Below are 24,550 nucleotides of genomic sequence, written 5' to 3'. Positions count from 1 at the left end.
CCACCCACTGTCCTGCATCCTGTCCCACGCCTGGCTCACTACTGAGCTAAGCTGCTGGCCGGAGAAGGAGCCTTCGGGGAAGGAGGGAGGAGTCCCTACAGCACTTAGGCAAGCAAGACCTCCTTCATCTAATGCTCACAGGTGAGGAGGAGGAAGCGTAAGAAAACCACCTAAACGTGAAACGTCCAGGATAGGCAAATCCACAGAGACACAAAGCCGACCCATGGTTTCCAGGGACCAGGGGAGTCGCTGCAGCCACTGACGGGAACAAGGCTTCTTGGGGCGACCGAAGTGCTGGGAACTGGATAGTGGGGATGACCGCACAACTCCATGAACATACGGAAAACCACTGAACTGTATTTACAGGGGTGACTTCTATGGTATGTGAATATCAATTTAAAATCTAAACAAATATCACAAAGTAACTGTTTAAAATGGTTCCATTTGGGTCTGGTTAATCTGTAACATTTAGATATAGTATCACACGCTTTGAAATGGAAGACAAGAACTGAAAGGGAATATGCCTGACGCGCGAGGGGCCAGCGACGGCCCACTGTCTCAGCTGTACACGCTCGCAGAGGAAGCACAGCAGCAACTCAGACCCGGCAGCAAGGCGTAAAGAGTGAGTGCCAGAATCCCCAGCTGCAGCTGCCCACGGGCAGACGCTGCCTCCTGGCGTCCAGCAAGCGCACAGCAGGAAGCGTGCCTTCTCTCTGCCACACAAACCACGCCGCACATGCAGACTAACCCTCAGCTCCCGTGCCAACAGTGTGTCCCGGGCGTTTTTCCAAACCAGGCGTAAAGATGCACTCAGTTACTGGGGAGGGCTGTACGGCACTCCGCTGGATGGCGTACCAGGACTTGGACAACCAGCTCTGCTTACAGTCTGCGGCGAACGCTCCTGAACATACCTTTGCACACCAAGGCAAGCACACAGCAACACGACTACTGGCTCAAAGATGATGTGCATTTTAAAATGTATAATCGCTGCCACGCGTCTTTCTAAAAAGGTTGTACATTGTACATCTCCTCCAATGCTTTAGTAAACTATTAAACATTATTTTAGAGGACAACGGCCAGTTTCATTCAATCCCTGATGCTCCCGACTTTACTTGGGCCTCAGCCATGTTTTCTGGAGAGTGCTGTTGGCCAAGCTGCTGAGCAAACATCACAGTTCTCCTGTGGAGCTGTTGGCAGGCAGAGCCACAGGATGCTGAGGGCACACCCACCGCCCTCCTCCCTAGGGGGGCGGACTCTGCTTCAGGCAAGCGACTCTGCAGAGGTGCCAGACCAGCCACGGTTTGTTTCAGCAGGTCCACTGGGCACGTACATCCACAGCTCTGCGCCTGGCATGTCAGGGGACACAGGGACGAAGGAGACTGTCCCTACCCTTAGAGAGTTCTGCGGGAGTTGTGAGGAAGGAGAACACTCCAGAGTCAACGAGTGTAACCAGCAGCAGACGTGAGGGGTGACAAGAGCTGCAGGTCTTCAAAAGAGGAAGATAGCACCTCTGTTCTGGGAAGGCGGGGGGTTTCCTGGGTTGGGCTTGTGGCCCAATTCCCATTCCAGCACAGGACGAGGGGAAGGAGGGTGGGCAGGTGCAGCACCCTTAGGTGACTGGGGAGGCGAACCTGGTGCTGTGGGCTCCAGGGGAGGAGCTGGCAGGCAGGTCGTCTGGCCCTGAGTGGTCTGGGTGAGGAGGTCAGCCTGGTGTCTCTTCCCAGAGGCCAACCCTGGGCACAGCTTTTATCCTCTGGACATCATTTCTTCTTTTCACGTGAAAAGCAGGCAACACCGCTGGTCTCCAGCATCATCAGGCATCACTGAGGCACTACACATAGGTCCCTCCGCCAGCTCTATAGCGCTCAACGCACAGAAGACACACCCTCCGCCCGCGGGGTCAGAAGCCTGGCAGACCAGGCTGTTTCCTCATCGCAGACGGCGCAAAGCCCTTTCAGAAAGCCCCTTCCCAGCAATTAGGTAAGAAAAAAGAAACAAACAGCATACAGTTGGAAAGGAAGAGGTAAAACTATTTCTGTCTTCAGATGACATAACCTTGCACTTAGGACTCACTACGGAATCAGCTAAAACCGAGGTGAACTAATAAACCTGCCCCGCAAGGCTGCAGGACACAAGGTCGATGTGTAAAACCAGCCACACTTCTACACACTGGCAACGAATAATCCAAAAATAAAATTAAGAAAACAACCCATTTATAAGAGCATCAAAAAGAATAAAACATTTAGGAATGAATGTAACCAAACAATGGCAAGACGTATGTTCTGAAAATTATAAAACATGTTGAAAGACATTAAAGATATAAGTAAGTGGAAGGTACCCCACATTTAAGGACCGGGAGGCCTGGCACTGCTAAGACGGCAGTACCACTCAAACTGACCTAAGATTCATCTCAACCCCCATCAAAAGCCTAGCTGGATTTTTTTCTCTTGCAGAAATTAATAAGCTGAACCTAAAATTCATATGGAAATATGGGGAACCCAGAATAGAAAAACAATCCTGAAAAAGAACGAAGTCAGAGGACTCACACGTTCTTATTTCAAAGCTTACTATGAACTAATCAGGGTCCTGTGGTACCGGTAGTAGGGCAGACATGCAGATCAATGACACAGAACTGAGAGTCCAGGGGTAAACCCGCACACTGCTGGTGGACTGACTTCCGACCAGCGTGCCACCACCACCAGCGAGGCAGAATGCGTGCTCTCGTGCCTGTGGTCCCGCTGTTGTTACAGGACAAAGTAGGCTCCACTCCCAGATGTTCCCATCACAGCTCTCTCAGGCTGTGCCAGTGGCCATCGCCCAACACTGCTTAGAGACCTGCCTCCTTCCCTCCCAGGTGCTCAACTCAACTCCACTTCACGGAGCACAGCTGGGTGGGTTCTAAGACCTCCTTGACTGGTATCCTTCCTTGCCTTTCAGAAAAATGTATGAAATGATACCTGACACGTAAAAAAGATTATGTGCAACACACACACAAGGTTAAGAATACGACAACAACAAAAGCCCAGCACCCGCCACCAACAGGCACCATCTCCCTGTGCGCGCCTCCCTCAGCCATCCCCCTGCCTCTCCCCAGAAGTCAATGTCAGCCTGAACTTTCGCATTTATCATTCTCTTGCTATCGTATATTTTCCTTCTTAAACAATACACTTTTGCCTTTTTTTAACTTCGTAACAATGGTATACCGTTTGTAGCCCTCTGCCATTGGTATTATAAATATTCACCCACATTTGTCGTGCGCAATAGAAACACTTCATTCATCTTCGCTGCTGCGTAACTTTCCACGATGTACTTACCTATCTTCTTATTGTGCCGTTTCCAGTCTTCGCTGTTGCGGACAGTCTGTTCTGAACACTCTGGCGCATCTGTCTGGGAGCCCTCATGGAAGCTTCTCCAGATCAGGGGATGAGGGCTTAGCAAACTACAAGCTACGGGTTAGATCCAGACAGCAGCCTGTTTTTGTTTAGACCCTTGAGCTAAGAATGCTTTTTAGATTTTTTAGAGTTGGACAATCAAACAAATGAAACAAAGACAACTATGTGACAAGACTGTATGTGGTCCACAAAACCTAGAATATTTACTATCATGCTCTTTCGCAGAAAGAATCTGCCAGTCCCTGCCCTGCACCCTGCATCTAGAATGCAGAGTAACTGCTGGTTTGCAGCCTGCACGCATGGCCAGTTTACAAGCCAAGGCCAAACTGCTCTCCAAAGCAAAGCAGCATAAAAGTTTCTGTTAGTTCACATCCTCCCAACACTGGGTATCCTCAAGCATCTTAGTTTCCGCCAACCCAGCAGGTACAGTGGTCCCTTTACGTCCCTTCCCTGATAGTTATTTAAATAAGTTTAGCATCTTTTCATAGGCTCATGGGCCACCTGTGTTTTTCTTTCTGTTGAAATGCCTGATTGTGTCTCCTTTGCATTTTTAAGTTGGGTTGTTGTCTTTTACAATATTGATTTTTTGGGGTTATTCATATATTCTGACTGATAATCCTTTGTTAGTTACATGTGTATGTCTTCCCCTGAGGTTGTGGCTTGACCTTATTTATGCCTTTTAATAAAGAGAAGTTCTAAATTTTAATGTTAGTCAAATTTGCCGTTTTAAAGGATAAATCTTTATCTGTATCTTGGCCTTCTGAAAATATTCTGATTAGCTTATGGGTGAGGCTGATGAAAAGAGGACAACCCAGTACACATGAAACCAAAACAGAAATCAGCTCTAACTCTAGCACACCAACCTTTTCAAAGAAGGATATTCCACTCAAATAAAACTAGCAAACGAACCACCAACTTTGTCAAACAGACTCACACTGCACACAGAAAATATTCTTCCTCAACAAAAGCTTATTCGAGACAGAAATGACATAAGCCTGAGCAGGACCTGGTTTGCAGGCCCACACCCTTCAGTACCAGTGCGATGGCCCACGCGGGCCGGATCTGGACCAAGGAAAGCAAGAGTCAGACACCTCAGCAGGGCCAGGCCTGGTAGGCGGACGAACACGCTGAGGTTTACCGCCAATCCCAGACTCTGCCAGCCGTCAAGTCTCACCGCAAGAAGTCAGTCTGGTATGAAGTGTAGGAATCACGGATTGCCTCCTAGAACAACTGGGACAATAGGAATGACGTCTTTAAGTCTTACAATAAGACGGTTACCCACCTATCGTGTCCTGAGGAAAGGGACTCTTGGACTTAGGAAAACCACCAACGCAGGCAAATTTTTCACAATCAACTCAAACGCGGACAACGGTGAGCACTGCTAACGCTGATGCTAACGTGGTGCACCACCACAAGACCACACACAAGTCACTCGGAAGGAGAACCACCTCGGGTTCCTCCCACCTGTGCAACAGGGAGGGTGAAAACCTCAAGGTCACCAAAGGAAACAGAACTTCTATCTGGAGGACCAAGTTTTCAGCAGCAACAAAGGAGCACATGATTCTTATTAGAATGCCCTCCAAGCGGCAGGCACACAGCAAATATTAACAATAATTTATCTTAAATATTGTTTACCTTTTGTAAGCCATCTTAACTCCTTTCTGAAATCAAGTGGGGTGTGACATTAATTAGGCAAGCTCAAAATTGGTCCTAATGTTAAGACCAGACTAGTGAGTGATGTCAGAGAAAATGACTGAGTAAGGAACTCCAAGCAGCACTATTTACAACAGCTGAGACATGGAAACAACATACAAGTCCCTTGACAGGTGACTGGATGAAAAACATGTGGTGTACACACACACACACACACACACACACACACACACACACACTGGAATACCACCCAGCCATAAAAAGAACAAAATAATACCATTTGCAGCAACATGGAGGGACCTAGAGATTATCCCATGAAGTGAAGTAAGTCAGACAAGAAAGGCAAATATCATATGATATCATTTATATGTGGAATCTAGAAAAAAAAGTTACAAATTTCATTTACAAACCAGAAACATACTCACGGACACAGAAAACAAATTATGGTTTACCAAAGGAGAAAGAGGGGGGCAATAAATTAGAAGTTTGGGATTAACATATACACACTACTATATATAAAATAGATAAACAACAAGGGCCCACTATATAGCACAGGGAACTATATTTAATGTCTTGTAAGAACCTGTAATGGAAAAGAATCTGAAAAAAGAACTATGTATATGTATAACTGAATCATTTTGTTGTACACCTGAAACTAGTGGTGTAAATCAACAACAATTCAATAAAAAATAAAATTAAAAGACAAAAAAAGAAAGGAACTCCCAAAGTCCATCCTTCAGTAAAAGCAAGAACAAAGCTCGCAGAATCTGTCAGAAACAACCTCCGTGGAACTCTAGAAAATAACCACAGGCTTGCAACACCCCAAGGAATACCAAATCGAGAGAAACCAGCTGAATCTCTGTGAGAACGGTGAGCTCCACGGCACTCACCTGCCCGCCCTGGTCCCACTCCCAAGGGGCAGGGGCCTGGAGGATGGAAGCTGCAGTCCCAATAGTTACTCGGTGGGGGGCCAGGGTGGGTGGGTGGAGTGGAACAGACCTCATTTGCAAAGAATCTTGGTGGCATGTTATGACCTACCAGTGGCTCCCTGGAAGGCCAGCTCAAGCGGCCTGCCTGGGCCTCACCAAACCCAGAGCGCTCCCAGAGCTGAGGCAGTGCTGGTGGGGGCTGGAGGGGGTGGGCCCTGGAACACTCACCCGCGAATGTGTTAGCTGAGCTGCCCAGGGCCATCAGTGACAGGTGAGGCAAACGACAGACTCAACAAAGGCCGGCAGGCAATGCTGGGAAGTAAGGGCTTTGAACAGTTCCAACGTATTCCTGGGACTTCAGAAGGCCATGCAAATGCCCAGAGCTGTGCACACACTCAGGAAAGACCTGAGGAGACCCTGAGCCCTCGCCTCTGGCTAACATTCAGGCTCCGCACAAGCAGGACATGAGTGCTAAGGCAAAGCTGTCGACGGCCTGGCTGAATGTTAAGAGCAGACTCAGTACTCACACAGACCCTATTTGAAGGGACTCAGAGACAATTTTGGTCCCAGGCACTTAAGGAAATCTCTGTCCAAAGACTACTATACGAATGGAACAGAGACTTCAGTGACCTCACATGATAAAGAATATAGACTTTACCAAGTTAGCTCAAAAAAGTTACTGTGCAAACAACCATAACCAGCAGCAACAAGTCTCGGGGCGAGGGGAGGGCCTCATCTTCCAGACTCGCCACTTAATCACGTCAAACATGTCCAATGTTCAATCAAAAAACTACAGGGCAGACAGAGAAACAAAAAAGGTATGACCCCTACACAGGAAAAAAAAAAAACAAGTCTTAAAAACTGTCCAGGAGGAAACCCAGACATTAGACTCACACAGGCTTTGAATCATCAATTTTACATGAGTTCAAAGAGGTAAAGAAAACCATGTCCGAAAAAGTACAGGAAATCACCCAATGTCTCATGAAATAGAAAATACCAATAAAGAGAAAATCTTAAGGAACTAGAAGAAATTCTGGAGTTGAAAAGCATAATAATTAAAATGAAAATTTCAATACAGGGGCTTAACAGAAGAATTGAGAAGGCAGGAGAATTCGAGAACTTGAAAACAGGTCAATCGAGATTTGAAGATGAGTCAGTTGAGTTTACCTAGCCTAAGTAACAGAAGGAAAAAATAATAAAGAAGAATTAACAGAGCTTCAAAGACCACCGATCACACCAACATATACGTTATGGGAGTCCCAGAAAGGAGAGGAGGGAGAGTAAAGGCGGAAAGAATATTTTAAGACAGTGGACAAAATTTCCCATATTTGATGAAAGACATTCATCTGCACATCCAGGAAGCTTAACAAACTCCCTGTAGGATAAACTCAAAGAAAGCCTAATAGACATTATAATTAAACTGGTGAAAGACAAAAAGAGAGTTTTGAAAGCAGCAAGAGAAGTGAGTCCTCACAGAAAAGGATTTCTTCAATAAGATTAGCAGTTGATATCTCATCAGAAACCATGGAAGACAGAAGACAATGGGATGACATATTCAAAGGACTGAAAGGAAAAAATATCAATTAAGAATCATATATCCGCCAGAAAGAGAAAGAAAAACACCATATGATATCACTTACATGTGGAATCTAAAAAAAAAAAAAAAAAAAAAAAAGACAAACAAACTTACTTGCAAAACAGAAACAGACTCTCTGACACAGAGAACAAACTTGTGGTTACCAGGGGCAGACGATGTGGGAAGGGATAAATTGGGAGTTAGAGACTTGCAGATACTACTATATATAAAATAGATCAACAAGTTTATACTGTATAGCAGAGGGAACTATATTTGATATCTTGTAGTAACTTATGATGAAAAAATATGAAAACAAATATATGTATGTTCATGTATGACTGAAGCATTGTGCTGTACACCAGAAATTGATGCAACATTGTAAACTGACTGTACTTCAATAAAAACAAAAACAAACAAAAAAGGAATCCTATATCCAACAAAACTGTGTTTCAATAATGAAGGAGACTCTCAACAAAACACTAGAAAAATAACCCCAAAAGCATATTAAATGTACTATACACCATAACAAAGCGGGATTCATCCCAGGAAAGCAAGGTTCAATATAAGAAAATCAATCAACGTAACATACCATATTAAAAGAACAAGGGGGGAAAAACCCACACGATCATCTCACTTGATATAGAAAAAGCATTTGACAAAATCAAACATCCTTCCATTATAAGAACCCTTAAAAGTGAACTTCCTTGATATAATAAAGGACATCTATGAAAACCCCACATTTAATGGTGAAAGGGTGAAAGCTTCTGCACTAAGATCAGGAAGAATCGAAGGCTGTGTGCTTCACCACTGCTGTATTACACTATCTTATACGGGAAGTTCTAACCAGAGAAATTGGGCAAGAAAAAGAAAGAAAAGGCGTCCAGATTAGAAAGAAAGAAGTAAAAATATGTCTACTCACAGACAACATGATCCTATACACAAAACATCCCAAAGAATTCACAAGAAAAACTGCTAGAGGGGGAGGGTACAGCCCACGGGTAGAGCGCATGCTGAGCACGCACAAGGTCCAGGGCTCAAATCCCAGTACTTCCACTTAAAATAAATAAATAAACCTAATTACCTCCCCACCAAAAACAAACAAAAAATAAATAAATAATAAAATTTTAAAAATGTTAAAAAAGAAAGAAAAACTAGAGCTAATAAACGAATTCACCAAGGTTGCAGAAAAGAACAAATTTGCAACAAAGAAACATCAGTTTTGTTTCTAAACACTAGCAACAAATAATCTGAAAAGGAAATTTAAGCAATCCCATTTACAATAGCATCCAAAAGAAAAAATTACCTAGAATAAATTTAACCAACAAGGTAAAAGATTTGTTCATTGAAAACTGCAAAACTGCTGAAAGAAATTAAAGAAGACACCATCAAATGGCAAGACATTAAAGAAGACACCATCAAATGGCAAGACGTTTGTTTGTTCCTAAACAAATCTAAATACATGGACAGGAAGAAAATACAGCTGTGATGGTGATACTACTTGTGATGGTTAATTTTACGTGTCAACTCATCTAGGCCATGCGGTGCCTGGATATTTGGTCAGACGTTTATTTTTTCTATGTGCTGTGAGAGTGTTGGATGAGATTAACAATTGGTAAACTGAGTACAGCAATCAGACTGCCCTCCCCAGTGTGGGTGGGCCTCATCTAATCAGTCCAAGGCCTGAAAAGAACAAAAAGGCTGACCTTCCCTCAAGTAAAGAGGGTTCTTTCTGCCTCTCTTCAAACTGAGACACTGGCTGTTTTCCCGCATTCAAACTCAAACTGAAATAAATGTCAGCTCTTCCTGGATCTTGAGCTGGCTAGCTGCCTGTACCACTGGCTCAGGCTGGAACTAAGCTACTGGCTCTCCTGGTTGCCACCTTACTCTGCAGACCCTGGGACTTGCTTGACTCTGCGACTGTGTGAGACCTAATTCTCACACAATTATAATAAGTATAATAAATATCTCTTTACACACACACGTTATTGATTCTGTTTCTCTGGAGAACCCTGACTAATATACTACCCAAAGCAATAGATTTAGATGCACTGCAATCCTTATCAAAATTCCAACGGCCTTTCTTTAACAGAAATAGAAAAAATCTGATCCTCAAATTCATACTGACTTGCAAAACGGACTCCAAAGAGACAAAACACTATTGAAAAAGAAAAAAAAAAGACTGATGACTCACACTTCTCAAACTTACTACTTTAAAACTTCCTACAAAACGACAGTAATCAAAACGGTGTAACCCTGGCATTAGGGTACACATGTAGAGCAATGGAACAGAGCTGAGAGTCCAGGAATAAACTCACACATCTGTGGCCAAATGATTTTTGACACAGATGCCAAGACCATTTAGTTGGGAAAAAACAGTCTCTGGGACAACTGGGTAACCAGGCAGAAGAACGAACTTGGATCCTACCTCACTCCGTACATACAAACTTGGTTAAAATGGATGAACAACTAGAATATAAGAGCTAACACTGTAAAACTCTTAGAAGAAAGCACAGGGGTAAATTTTTATGACCTTGAATTTGGCAAAGGATTCTCAGATATGACACCAAAAGTACAAGCAACAAAGCAAAATAAGATACATTAGCTTCATCAAATTTGAAACCTTCCGTACATAAAAGGACACTCCCAAGAACGTGAAAAGACAACAAGAAAATAGGGGGGGAATCTGCAAATCACGTATCTGAGAAGGGTCTAGTAACCAGAATAAAGAACTTTCACAACTCGTTAACAAAAAGATAAACATCCCAAGTAAAAAATGGGCAAAGGATGTGAGTAAACATTTCTCCAAGGAAAACACAGAAACGGCCAACAACACATGAAAAGGTGTTTAGCATCGTCAGTCACTAGGGAAACACAAATCAAAACCACCTCGAGTTACCACTTCATACCCACCATACGGCTATAAATGAAAATACAAGGTAAAATTACTGGGTGAGGCTGTGGAGAAACTGGAACCCTCATATGCTGCTGGTGGAAACATAAAATGGTTCAGCTTTTGTGGCAAACATTTTGGCAGTTCCTCAAAAAGTTAAACACAGAGTTACTGTATGACCCAGCAATTCCAGTCCCAGGTGTACACACAGAAGAACGGAAAACAGGTACTCAAACAAACGTTAAGTAAGAGACACACTCATAGTAGCGCCATTCACAATGCCCAAAAGGAGGAAACAACACAAATGTCCATCCACAGATAAATGGGCAACCGATATGTAGTGTGAGTACCACTCAGCCGTAAAAGCCAATGACGTAATGACACACACAACATGGATGAGCCTGGAAAACACCATGCTCAGTGAAAGACGCCAGAAACAGAAGGCCACACACTGGACGATTTCATTTATGTGACGTGCACAGCACAGGCAAGTCCACAGGGACAGCAGCCTGCTGGCTGCCCGGGGGGTGAGGAGAAGGACAACGAGGACCACCAGCTCAGTGAGGCTTCCCTCTGAGGCAGTGAATGCTCGTTCTGCAACCACACAGAGGCTGTGGTTCCACAACACTGTGAAAGGACCACATGCTACTAAACTGTTCACTTTAAAATGGTTAATTTTATGTTGTGTCAATTTCAAAACAATTTCAATAGTTCAAAAAAACTATTGTTCAAAAAAACGGACCATCATGAGATACTACTCTGCAGCCATTAGGATGACTATAATTTAAAAAATGGAAAATTACAGGTGTTGGTGAGGATACAAAGAAACTGGAACCCTCGCACGTTGCTGAGATAAAACGGTTCATCCTCTGCAGAAACAACTCAGCAGCCCTCAGAGTCACTGCGTGAGCCAGCAATGCTGCCCGTGCATGTGCAGTCAAGAGAAGGGGCCCCGTCCACACAAAGACCTGTGTCTGAATGTTCACAGCAGCAACACTCGTAACAGACAAAAATGTGAACAGTGCTGATGTCCATTAAGAGACAACTGGACAAATAAAATGGATGTATCTCCATACACTGTACTGATATTTAACCACAAAAAAACAAAGTACTGATACGCGCTACGACATGAGTGAAACTTGAAAACACTGCTAAGTGACAGAAGTCTGAAAAAAAGGCCACATATCATCATACGACCCCGTTTATGTGAAACATCCAAAACGGGCAAATCCCCCGAGGCAGAAAGTAAATCAGTGGCTGTCAGGCCGGGGCAAGGGGCGTAACAGAGAGGGACGGTGTGGAGCTTCCTCCGGGATGGGAGAGTGTTCTCCAATCAGACGGTGTGATGGTTGATCAACACTGTGAATATCCTAAACACCACCGAGCGTTCTGAATGGTTTAAATGATCAATTTTTCATAATAAAAAATGTAAAAAAAAATTTTAATGAAAAATAAAAAGCCTAAGGAGCTGAGACACGATCTCTCTCTTCATCACACAGCCTGACAACTGCTCCTCACCAGCCCCAGCAGAGAATCAGTAGCAGCAGTAACAGCACAGAAAATGTTAGCACACGTGAACCTGATGTAACACAATTCTGTTCATATTCAGACCGAAAGAATTTCCTACCATTGGACGTACTCTAATAGAAAAATTAAAACTGGAAAGAGTAAAGACACTAGGAGGCAATGAAAAACTAAGCTTAAGGGAAGGTCTTAAACTGAATGTAGAGAAACAAGGAGAAATGCGACCTAAGGAAAAGCGCAAATGCTGACCACGGGCACACTGGTGCCGGCGTCGGCGGCAAACGGGTCTGCTGCAGTCAGCCACGCCTCGGCCCTTGGCTGGGCAACAGTCTCTGCTGTAAGTACAGCTACGAAAGCTGACACCATGTTCAAGGCCCCAAACTAAAAACCACAGTAAAAAAAAAAGTTCCTTGGTCCTTATCGTAATTTTCTAAAACAAACATACAAAAGTACAACGCTCATTATCTAAGACAGTAAGTTGTCATCTACGTCTACACCTGGTCATTCTCACCAGCCTGCGATGGGCCAGGCATCGCACAGGTGCCCCAGGTGCAGGCCGACCACCAGAAGTGGCATAAATCAGCAAAGCCGTGCCTCTGGAAGCTTCCAAAATGGAGGAATGCGGGAACTTGTGATTAGATTTCCTGATTTAAATGTAAACATGTATTTCATTTTTTGTGGGTATAAAAATAGTTAAATTCTACCTTAATGCTAAAGCTTAGATGTGACCATTATAAGCTAATGAAATTCTATAGTATTTGTAATAATTATTGTGTTCAAGAAGAAAAATCACGCAAACTCAGCCAAATGAATTAAAGAGAGGGTGGAGGAGGCCACTCAGGCAACTGCAGACTAACATTTTATGGCCTCACTTGAGGAAGTAGCTCCGAGGTTACAACACCCACACGCTGGACGGACACATGTGCCTCTGGTTAGCACATGGGGCCACGCGACTGATGGGAACCTGGGGCCCCTGCCAATACCTCCCCCTTCCCACCCTAGCCTCTAGCTCAAGCTTGGGAAGAGGATGTGAGCTTCCACACACACGAAGAGAAATGTTCTGCTCAATACTAACAAGACACACTAGGCAGAGAGAGTGCAAAACAGCCCTGATGAAGGGAAGGTATGTGACTACCAAGCAGCACCCAGGCAGTGCCCTCAGGGAAGCTGAACAGGAGGCGAGATCAGAGCCACCAGAGCTGGCGTCCCGGGCCTGCACCAAGGACCGGGCCTGCCACAGTGTCTGGCCTGCTTAGTTCCAGAATTCTGATTCCACAGCTTCCTTTGAGCAAAATTATCACTCTATACTGCCTACTGTTTGCTACGTGTTTAAGTATGAATTTATTGTATTTTGAGGCCATATTCTTAGCTCAATGAAAAAAAACCTCTACTGAGAAATTCACTTCATAAAATGTTAGCTTCTAGTCAGCTACTCAGGAAGCCCTCCCCTCACAGAAGAGGCCTGTCTACACTTGAGAAGTACAGCAAAGAACTGGGCCAGACTCCTTCCATCCTCTGCTACACCTCCGTTACCCTAATGATTTATTTTTATGTCCCCTACTTCGGTGATTTATGTTAAGCTACACTCTACTTGGAGATTAGAAACTGGAAACAACACTACATCTGCTGACAAAAGGGTGCTCCCAGAACTGGAAAGCCCGGGGAAAACCGAAAAAGGGAAGCATCAGATAAACAAAGAAAACGTCTCCTGAACACAAGGCAGACGCAGAAAAACAAGCTCCACATCAAGCCCAGCAGGGAAATCAAAGGCAGCACCCAGACAATGCCAACAAAGGGAGAAGGGAGGGAGCCGCAGGCAGGCAGGCAGGCACACCCTGCTGACACCAGGGTCTCTGGCAATCCACGTTTATGCAAACACTGCGGCACCAGCACCGGCACCGGGACTCCTCCTCACGATACCTGCTGCCAAGTGCTCTGCAGAGGGAGAGGGCCCGGGGCTGGGAACACTGGGGAAGCGCAGACAGGAGGAGATGAGATTCTAGTCCACACCAGTAGGAAGATCACAATCCCACGTGAAAAGGCCCACTTAGCAGAGAGAACAAGGGACAGTTGGGGAGAGAGAGACAGACTGATGCAGGCATGCAGCTGAAAAAGAACCTGAGCACACCACTATGTAAAACTTGGTCTTAAATCCTTTAGGAAAGCAGAAGCTAGCCGAGGCCCAGCACTGCTATATCCTTTGCTTCACATGATTTGGGATTTTTTTTTTAAAAAGCATTCATTCAATTCTGTGTGCAAGAATGCTGCGCCGCTCCTGGGCCAGGGCCAGAGTCCTGCCATCTGGCCGGGGGGAGGGAGGAAAGCTGAGGCTCAGTCCGCTGGACAAGCAGCCCAGAGCGGGCGGCACCTTCCCAGGTGGAGGCTTTGAGCTGCCAGTTGTGTGATAAGGTTCGTTTTCCCAGAGCACCAACTGCACTTGGAAAAATGAGTGAAAAGCATAAAGCACGGCCATGCCTAGGAGTGGGTTACAATATTTAAATCATTTTGGGATAAAGTATGAGATTATGACTCCTTCCCAGGCCCTTTCGCAGACTCTCCTGTTTCTGCCTGTGGTTAAAGGCGGGAGCCGCTCGGGTGCCGACCGAGCCCCTCCTCCTCCCCACGCTCCTGCTGGGCGGTCGTGTCACCTCGCCCAGCAGGCCTGCACAAACAAGCCCCACACTTGCTGACCTCCCTGTCAGCTGCTCAGTCTTTCCCTCAGTCTGTCACACCGCACAGGAGCCCCATAGTTGATGCAGCCGCGGTGGAACCTGTGGTCTCAGGTACTTCCCATTTCTATCTGGCCACCCCTCTACCTACTTCTCAAGACAACCCGCTCCCACCTTACCGAGCGGCGCCATCACCTGGCCAGCTGCCCAAGGCAGACCTGTCCCCGCCTCCCCGACTGTGACATCCGGTCACTAATCCTGACCTGCCGATTCCATCGCCTCCAGCCTGATTCTCCCTGCCACCAGCATGCCCCCCATTACAGGGCGCTCACCCTTGTTGTTCCCAAGATGCCCTCGCTTCAGCTGACTCATCCATAGTCTGTTCCAGCTAAAATAACCCACTTTGAGCTTCCAGCCTCTCGCTTTATACATAAGGAAACCCAGGCCAAGACAAGCAATATACTTGCAAGGTCCCAAAGTTACTGAGAAACCTGCAGCTGGGTAAAGAGCAAAACTGATGCTGTTTCTATGCAGAGGAAACATGCTGACTAAAGCCAGTATATTTTTAAAGATTAGTGTTTTCCTGTAATATATCCAACACAATGGAATACTATAGAGTTGTTAAAAAAAAAAAGGACGAGGAAGGTCTCTCCGTATTTCTGTGGTGTGAGCTCATGACACGCTGTTAAATTTAGAAAATCAAGACGGAGAAAAGCTTGTATTGTACATTACTACTTGCTAATAAGAAAGAGGGCTGTGGGTATACACACATACTTAAATTAAAAATAGAAAGACAAAACAAAAGCTAAAAGAAAGTCACCTCTGGAAGAGGGAAGAAACAGGGTATAAAGATCAGGAATGGAAGCAAGATTCCTTAAAACACTTTATTTTTGACTTGGAACCATGAAAGTACTTTTTATAAATGTCTAACACAAATTTTTAAAAGAAGCTATTCCTTAAAAGAAAAATAAATGAGTCTAACTGTGTAACAGGTTGGTGGCACACTGGGAACTGGTTCAAGTGACTTTAAGGTTTAATAATTCGGCAGAACATCCCTAGGATTATACCCCAAGGGAAAAAGAACCATAGAAAATCTTAAGCTGCTTTCAGTAATCATGTATTAGTTGGTAACATACTGGTATTATTATTTTAAAACTATCACATATATTTTATAGGTTAAAACAAGTAAATAATGATGCTAATGTTGTTAGGAACTGAGATTTTTCAGCATAAGAGAAAAGACATATCAATATAAAATAAGAAGTAAAAACCACATGGCCCTAAATTTGAAACAAAAACATCAGTGTGAATTCATGATTAAAAGCCAATTTCCCAGCTGTCCAACAGAAAGGCCCAGAGCAACAACCAGCCCTGAAGCAATGAGCATCCCCAGTGCCCAGACTGTGGTCTCGAGACACCGAATTCTCTACAAGAGGCAACGAGAGCTGCTTAGAGAAACAGCCAATTCCAGGCCTAGGGTGAAGCACAAGATGAATCTGAAACGTCTCACCATCTCAGAAAGCAGGGAAAGGAAGACCACGGGCCACATCAAAGGACAAGTCAACTCTCAGAGGCCCCACTGGCAGAAGGGGCCCAAGTTCAGCATCGATAAGAACAGTAAGTGCGAGAGACTGAAGCACATTACACCTGTTTAAAGTCATGAGTTTACACTGATGCTTAAGACTGGTCACTTTCAGAGCGGCTAGGACGCCATCTCATTATTTGGAGAACCCATAAAGAAAAAGAATCAGGCATTTATCCTATTATCATTCCTATTTGAACTATCCCTTAGGGTAGCCACACAGTTTAAAGAGGGAAGTTTCTCTCCACAGAAGTATTTCAGTTAATCAAGGCAGAGTAAAGGATAAAACTTACAATGTCATCGCTTGCAACCTCTAACGACTACGAGTCCAGGCGTCCAGCACCACTGGCCCTGATGCCAGAGCAGACGTGCGCCCCCTGGTGATGGCACACACCTCAACCTCTGAGTGCATGTGCCGATCCACCCTCTGGACCTGCCTACCACCTCACTGGAAATACAGGGGACAGAAGAACACATTCTATGGAAACAGCTAAAGTCAAAGCAGGGAAACGTCCGACCACAGAACCACCAGCCTGGATTTTCCAACAAAGAAATGCAAGGAAGGAGAGGGATGGGGAGGAGCAATTAATTCAGAGACTTAAGACAGAGATCAGCTGAATGCACCTGTTTGCACTCTGCTTCAAACAAACTAAAAAAATTGAGACTACTGGGGAGAACTGAATGGTACTATGATTACGAATAAAATTATAAATAGCAGTTTTCTTGTTACTTATGAATTTACCAAAACTAGCTATGTATTAAATCTCACTTTGGATGCAAACATTTCAAACCTATTTTATATTCATTTTAATGTTCTAACATATTAAAGAGTTCTTAATTTCAAGTATACAATGCCACTCAGTCACAAAATAAGAGACTAAAACACAGGGTAATTGGTTTCCTTTCAAACTCCTGGAGAAAGAAGGTTAAGGAGCAAGCAGTTCACATATTGTAAGATGCAAACTCAGGCACACCTCCACCCTCAGCCCCTGGCAGCTTTACTGCAACAGGCCCCCTCCTGCGGAAGGGTGGGCCTCAGAGCTTTCAGAGTGAAGGCAGAGATGCATTCCATGACCCTTGGTTTTCAGACGCGTTAATCATTACTGAGCCATTAGGTCCAATGTCTATTATTCTCAGTTTAATACTGGTTTAAAAAAATGAAAAACAAAGTCAGACACAAACCAAAATACAGTGCCATGTATGCAGAAGACACTCAGATACACCTGTTACAGAATGAAACTGCTAAAGCCAAAAATGAGTAAGTTCAGGATGTTTTTGAATTGAATTACTTTATTTTTATGCAAACAAGCAAGTAACAGCTGAAGAAAGAAATCTATACAAATTAAAAATTTCTAGTGACATACCTGTCTGTCATATGCTGTGAGAAGATGTATCTAAGCTTGATCAGGGAGGGAGAGACTTCAAAAAAGCAAAAGCAAAGCAGTGTCAACCTTATCCTTCTTCAAATAATGTAGTGGAGTCCTTTACCTAGGAAGTAAGAAGGACACTTGGTTAACTCACATATGGAAAATTTTAAAAGCTTTTAAAAATAGAATTTCAAAAATGGAAATTTCTAAAGCTTCAGAGGAAACATTTTAAACTATACTATATAAACATGTGCTTTGGATTTTCTGCATTTTTTTGAGTTGAACACAAATTACAAAGTCTGGATATCTTCAGATTATTTTTATTTTAAAATCACTTTTAAAATGAAGTATTATATACACATAGAAAAGCACAAGAAACATGTATTACCGTTTCACAAGGTTATTACATAAACACTAGTCCAACTACCAGCCAAGCCAAGGAACCAAAAAAACGCTGGTGCCTCTCTGTGATCCTAAACCCCTTCCTCTCCGGTAACTTCCGTGGCTGTCATTTCCTTGCTTTTTGTTAGACTTATCACCTAGGCATGTGGCCCTAATCGAAAATTTATTTTTGCCAGCTTCTGGATTTTATATAAACATAATCATATAGTGTGCATTCTTTTGTCCTGCTTTGTTTTTGCTCCCCACTGTAGTCACTGGCCCGTCATTTGTTTCCACTGCTGTGTAATATTCCATTGTGTAGATATACCATAGTTTACTTACCCATTCCCTTGCCTCCTGGGTGTTTCTGCTCTGGGGCAAACACAGCACTACTAAGATCTTTCTGGTACATCTATCTTAAGCACACAGGAATGTATTTCTCTAGTGTAAATACCTACAAGTGTGATTGCTAGATTATGAGGTAAGTATTCAACTTTGCCACATAAAGCCAAACAAACTACTTCCCAAAGCAGTTGTAACAACTTATACTCCCAACCAGAAGGATATGAGAGAGTGTCTGTTGCTCAACTTTTCAACAAGACTTGTCAGGCTTTTACATTCTTGCTAACTGAATAGCTATGCAGTGGTAGCCTGAGAATTCTTTATAACGTACAATTTTATAACTATTATGGAGAAAAATTCATGAAATTTTACACCTGACAACTGCTGCAGTGAAGATTTAATTTTGCAGGCAGGCATTTGTTCTCTTTTCCAATGGTCACTGTGTTCCATTCTCAGTCTGCCAGCTTCCAGAGACACTGGTTCCAAACCCCAAGCACAAGGGGACAGGTGTCAGTGCGGACTGGCCCATAAGAGCATCCCATTCCTGGGCCAGAGCTGCTTCATCTCTGAGAGCACACGACCCAAGTCAAAATGAATGGAGTCTTTTCTTCCTTCTCTGGGAGTTAAGGAGATCCTCACTCTTTCCCAAAGAACTTGAACATGAGCACATAGATCTGGCTACTCGAAGGAAGGAGGCTGTTTGAGAACAGAGCAGTCGTGGAGGACGACGCTGGGGAAGAAACTGACTACCTTCGGCTCTTAAATTAATGATCAGTAAATCCCCTTTTGCTTTTAACAGCTAATGTCCAGTTACATCAGAAAGAGCCCTCACTGTTAAATCACTTATTATAAAGCATGGGTTTTAATCTACTCAGTAAGCCACACAGGTCAATTAAAGTAACATACAGCAATAGAAACACACACACATACAACCTCAGTATTTTTTCATTCACAGTTTGTAATTCAAAACAGTTTATCACCCAGACTTGGACTATAGTTCTTGCTAAGTGGCAAGTTAATTCTGAATGTTTCTTTGGCAAGAGAACTAAAAATCAAAAGCTATAATTTATTTGTCCTTATCTGCTATAAACACTTCACTAATTATACTATCCCTATTGAGTTTTATAACAAAGTTATGATAACCTCATATAATAAATAAAGATGTGTTTCCTGATTTATTCTGAGGAAATATCTGGGGAAGACTGGAATTATTTCTTCCTTGAAAGTCTTGTGGGATTTAACAAGGAAGCCATCTGTGCCTTAAAATTTTAAATTACTGATTCTATTTTTTTTATTTGTTATAGGACTAGTTAAGATTTTCTATTTTTTCTGCAGCTACTTTTAGAAAGTTACATTTTAAAAGAAATTTATCTCACTTAAATTTTCAAATTTCCTGACATGATGCTATTTCTAATAATGGTTTTTGATTTTTTTAATCCTCTACTGACTCCAAGGAGCCTCGTTTTTTTTGTTCCACTGGTTGTCTCTCCTTTTTTTCCCCTTATCAGTCTCACCAAAGATATGTCAATTTTACTAGACTATTCAAGGAACCAGTTTTTGACTTTGTTGATCTTTCTATTGCAAATTTCCCATTTGATTAATTTTGCTATTTTTATTATTTTCTTTCTTTGGGCTTTTTTTTTTTTTTTTTGCTATTTTTTCTTATTTGTAATTAGAATGATGCTTAGCCTGCTAATTTTCAGCTTTTCTACTTTTCTAAAGCTACAAGTCTCCCACCGTGTACAGGTTTGGCTGTATTCTACAAGCTCTGACATTAGTGTTTTAATTTTGATCCAGTCAGTTAAAAACATTTTTTAACTTCCACTATGTCATCTTCTTAGACCAATGAGATTTTTTAAATATCCCTTTATTTTTAATTTTACAATTTTATAATTATCTTTTTGCTCCTGATATACATACAGCTCAACTCCACTGAGATTAGAGATTATAATCTGTATTATCGTAATCTTTGAAATGCATTGTACCATGCCCACCAGTACTGGTCAATTTTTATAAATGTCCTATGTGGGCCTGAAAATAAAGTATATGTTGTAGTTTTTAGATGGAATGTTACTTATATTTACATCAGACCAAGGGTATTTATATTGATCCAATTTAAAATCCATCTGTGCTTAAAGTTTTTTCTTTTGGTCTGCTTATTCTTATCAATTACTGAGATGTGTTGAAATTTCCACTACAACTGTCAATTTGTCTATTTTTCCTTGTACTTGTGTCCATCTCTACTTTGTATATTCTGAAGTCATATTATTAGGTTTATCCACTTGGAATTACTGTGATTTTCCTTTTGAAACGAACCTCCTTATCATTACAAACTGTGCAGACCGCCTGTTGGCCAGCTCACGTCTGCCTCCTGGGCACAAAGCTGGATCATGCTTCCCAGCCTCCACTGCAGTTAAGCCCAGTTACACGACCTGGGCTCTGCCGCATGGAATGCACGCGGAAGCAAAGTATAGCACCTTTAGGCCGAGCCCACGAACACCTGCAGACTCTACACACCCCTCCTCCAAACACAGAGGATCCTGCAGAGTATTCCAAGTCGTAGGAGATGGTAGAGTCACAGGCAGAAGAAACTGAATTCCAAACCACCATTTGGGAAGCAATCTGCTAACTAGGGCTACCTGAACTGGACTCTGTGGGAGTAAGAGATAAACTTGTGTATAGTGAGTGGCTGACTGCTTTGTTACCGGAACTAGTTACCTGCTGTATTAAGTGAAACGACACTTACTATTTCTGGTACTGCTTTTCTGCCTAAAAGTACATTTTGTCTGACACACATACAATCTTGTCTTTGGCTAGAGTCTGCACAGTTTGCTTTTTCAACATTTGTCTTTCAACATTTCTTATTCCTCATGTTTTCAGTGGGTCTCTTATAAACAGTATACAGCTGGATCTTTTTTAAAAATCTTAATTGATATCCTTATCTTTTAATTGGAACATTTAGTCTATTTACATTGGAAGTAATTATTCATATTTAGATTTAATTCTACAATTTTACCAGGAGCTTTCAATTTGCCTTCTTTGGGATTATTCATCATTATTCTACTCCCCGTTCCCCCATAATCTGGAAGTTACATATTGTTTCTACTCTTTTGGTAATTACTTTGGAAATGATAACGTACAGGTTCTTATCAAGGTGCAATGTCAGTAATTTTACCTTTCCTCTGGATGTAAGGACCTTAAAACTTTCACTCCATTTATCGTATTTCCAACTTATATTCTACCGTTGTGCGTGTATGCATGTCATTCCTGTTTTATACAGTATTCACTCATTTTTATTAGATACAGGGTTCTTTCCTTCAGTGTGTTGAAGCTATTACTCCAAGTCTCCGGCTTTCACTGCTGGTGCTGAGAAGTCCGCCTGCCCTTCCTTTCTAGGAAATCATGTGTCTCTCTGTATGCTTGGGGGTAGATTTCTTTTGCTGTTGTTGCTGTTTGTTGTTTTGGGAGGGTGGTTTGGGGGTGAGGGAGGAAGCAGGGGGTGGATTCCTTTTTACTTATCCTGCCAGTCATTTGTTGAACATCCTAGATGTGTGGTTTGGCTTCTTTCACGGTTTGTGGAAAATTTTCAGCCACTGTCTCTTGGAGCATGGCTTGTGCACCGTCCTCTTGCCAGGCCAGAGCTCACTGCTCCCTGCATCTCCGGCCTTTCCTCGTGCATCCACATTCCCATCTCTGTGCTTCATTCTTGTTTCTCCTTTTCTGGTCTAGTACTACGGTGGGTTACATCAACTGATTTTCCGATGTTAAACCAACTTTCATTCCTGAGATTAAACCTCACTGGATCATTATGTAATATCCCTTTTATATTCTGCCTAGTGGATTCTATGTGCTAAAATTGACCGGGGATTTTGTGTGGAGGACGAGTATTACTTGGTGTTTTCCTTTATTACAATGTCTTTGTCTGGCTTTGCTTTCCGGGCAGTGTTAGCCTTACAGAGTAAGGCAGGAGGCATCTCTTCCTCTTCTATTTTCTGAACAAGTTTTTGTCAGATTAGTGCTCTTTCTTCTTTAAGTGTTTAATACAAGGTTGAGCCTGGAGTTTTCTCTGAGGTCAGGGTTTTAGCTACAAATTCAACTTCTTCAATAAATACATAGTTATGCGGGTTATACATTTGTTCTTGAGCGAGCTTTGGTGGTTTATGTTTCTCAAGGGGTTTGTTCATTTTATTCAGGCTGTCGAATTTATTAGCATAAAATTATTCACAGTATTCCTTATTGCCCTCTCAATGTCTGTAAGATCTGTAATGATCCTCTCTTATATCCCTGATATATTTCTTTCTTCCTCACTCACGAGAATTTTCCAGATATGATACATACCTTTAATTTATCGCTGCTTACCTTCAAATAACATTACACCATCTGAGCTACAGCAACACCACCCTTCCATCCTCTGTGCTCTTTATTTACCTCTACAAGTACTGTAAGTCCCACAATACATTGCTATTTTTGCTTTAAATGGTCAATTTTTCTAAAAAAAGATTAAAGAGTATTTACCAACCTACTGAGCATTTCTGGCTCTTTTCACTCCTGTGTAAAGATTTCCACCTGGGGTCATTTTCCTTCCACTTGAACTTCCTTTAAAATTTCCTGCAGTACAGTTGCGTTGACAATAAATTCTGTCACAGCTTTTCTTGGCCTAGAAATTTTTATTTCACTTTTATCTTGAAAGATATTTTCACTGGGTATAGAATTCTAAACTGACAGGCTTTTTCCTTTGGGTACTTTAAAGACTACACTGTCTTCTGAGCGGCACAAGTTCTGACCAGAGTCCGCTGGTTTACCTTTGCTCCCCTGCAACGTGCCTTCTTGTCTTCTCACCGCTTTCCAGACTTTTTTCTCTTTATCACTGTTTTTTCAGCAGTTGGATGATGTGGTTCCCTGGTAGGATTTTCTTCGTTTATTCTGTTCAGGGTTTTGAGCTTTGTGGTTTGCAGTCTTCATCACACGTGGACAGTTTCAGCCACTTCTTCAAATGCTGTTTCCATTCTCTCTTCTTCTGGAACTCCAGTTACACATATCTTAAAACAGTTCATCTGTCTCACAGGTCACTAATGCTCTGTTGCTTTGTTCAGTCTTCTTCGTTCTTTGTGCTGTATTTTGGATAGTTTCTATGGCTATGTCTTGAAGTTCAGTGATTTTTTTCTTCCATAGTGCTAATTTGCTATTAATCTCTCTACTGCATCTTTCATTTCAGATACTGTATTTTTCATCTCTAGAAGTCCTATTTCAGTCTTTTTCATATCTTTCACTCATTATGCTTGTTTTCCGTGTGAATATATGCGATTTATTTATAATAGTCATTTTAATGTCCTTGCCTGCTAATTCCATCACCTCTGTTACTTCTGGGTTTCTGCTGATTGATTTTCCTCCTGGTTAACATCACATTTTCTTGCTTCTTTGTACACTCGATTTTATTAGACGCTGAACACTGAAAATATTTTTACATTGCTGGGTTCTGGATTTTACTGTATCCTTTTAAATATAGTTAGGTTTTTGTTCTGGCAATGCAGTTAAGCTACTTGGAATCAGTTAGGGCAGGTCTGCAGTAGTCCTTTAGTCCAGGGCTAATTCAGCCCCATTACCAAGGTGATACCCTGCTGAGGAATCTACCTTATGCCTTAAATGAAAAAGGTGCTCTGAATCCACCCTAAGAAAAATTTAAAAAACAAGCCTTAAAAGGATCTAACCGGTGCCATCCAGGTTGGTCGGAACAAAAACTATCTCAGTCCAGTGTGAAGTTCAAAAATTGTTGCGTTTGCTCCTTTCTGGTGGTCTTTTTCCTGGCTTGAAGGTGTTTCACTCCTACATGTGTAGATCAGTACTCAGCGCACATCTCAAGGGGGTCCTTCTGCAGATCTCGGGAGCTCTCTAAGGAGATCCCTCCCATGGCCTGAGGACCAAATCCAATCTGCTACTGTTTTTATAAATAAAGTTTTATTGGCACACACCCATGGCCATTCATTTACATACTAGTATGAAATCAGCGACAGACAATGGTGGAGTTGACGGCTGTGCCAGAGACCGGACAGTCTGCAAAGCCTGAGATATCACTATCTGGCCCTTTATAGAAACGGTTGGTTTACCCCTGCTCTAGAGAATAAGCTGGAATAATTGTAGGGCTCATTTCACTTGTTCATTTTATTTCAGGGAACACAATCCTGACCTGCCTGTTGACCAGTGTCTGAAAACTACTGTTTCATACATTCTGTCTGGTTTTCAAGTTG

The 24,550-nt window shown here is 42.6% G+C and overlaps 1 protein-coding gene across 3 annotated transcripts in view; it reads right to left on the bottom strand.

The window, feature by feature from the left end:
- The window catches only part of TRAF3 (TNF receptor associated factor 3), a 105,379-nt gene that overhangs the window by 35,075 nt on the left and 45,754 nt on the right, over window positions 1-24,550 (bottom strand). For all 3 annotated transcript variants that reach the window (XM_064486276.1, XM_064486275.1, XM_031454376.2), the window contains one exon: window positions 17,580-17,703. The gene's annotated coding sequence lies outside the window, so the exon portion shown is untranslated. The remainder of the gene's footprint in view (window positions 1-17,579; window positions 17,704-24,550) is intronic.

The sequence above is a fragment of the Camelus dromedarius genome, chromosome 5, assembly GCF_036321535.1.
Source record: "Camelus dromedarius isolate mCamDro1 chromosome 5, mCamDro1.pat, whole genome shotgun sequence".
Classification (NCBI taxonomy): domain Eukaryota; kingdom Metazoa; phylum Chordata; class Mammalia; order Artiodactyla; family Camelidae; genus Camelus; species Camelus dromedarius.
This window is presented reverse-complemented; position numbering and strand designations above follow the sequence as displayed.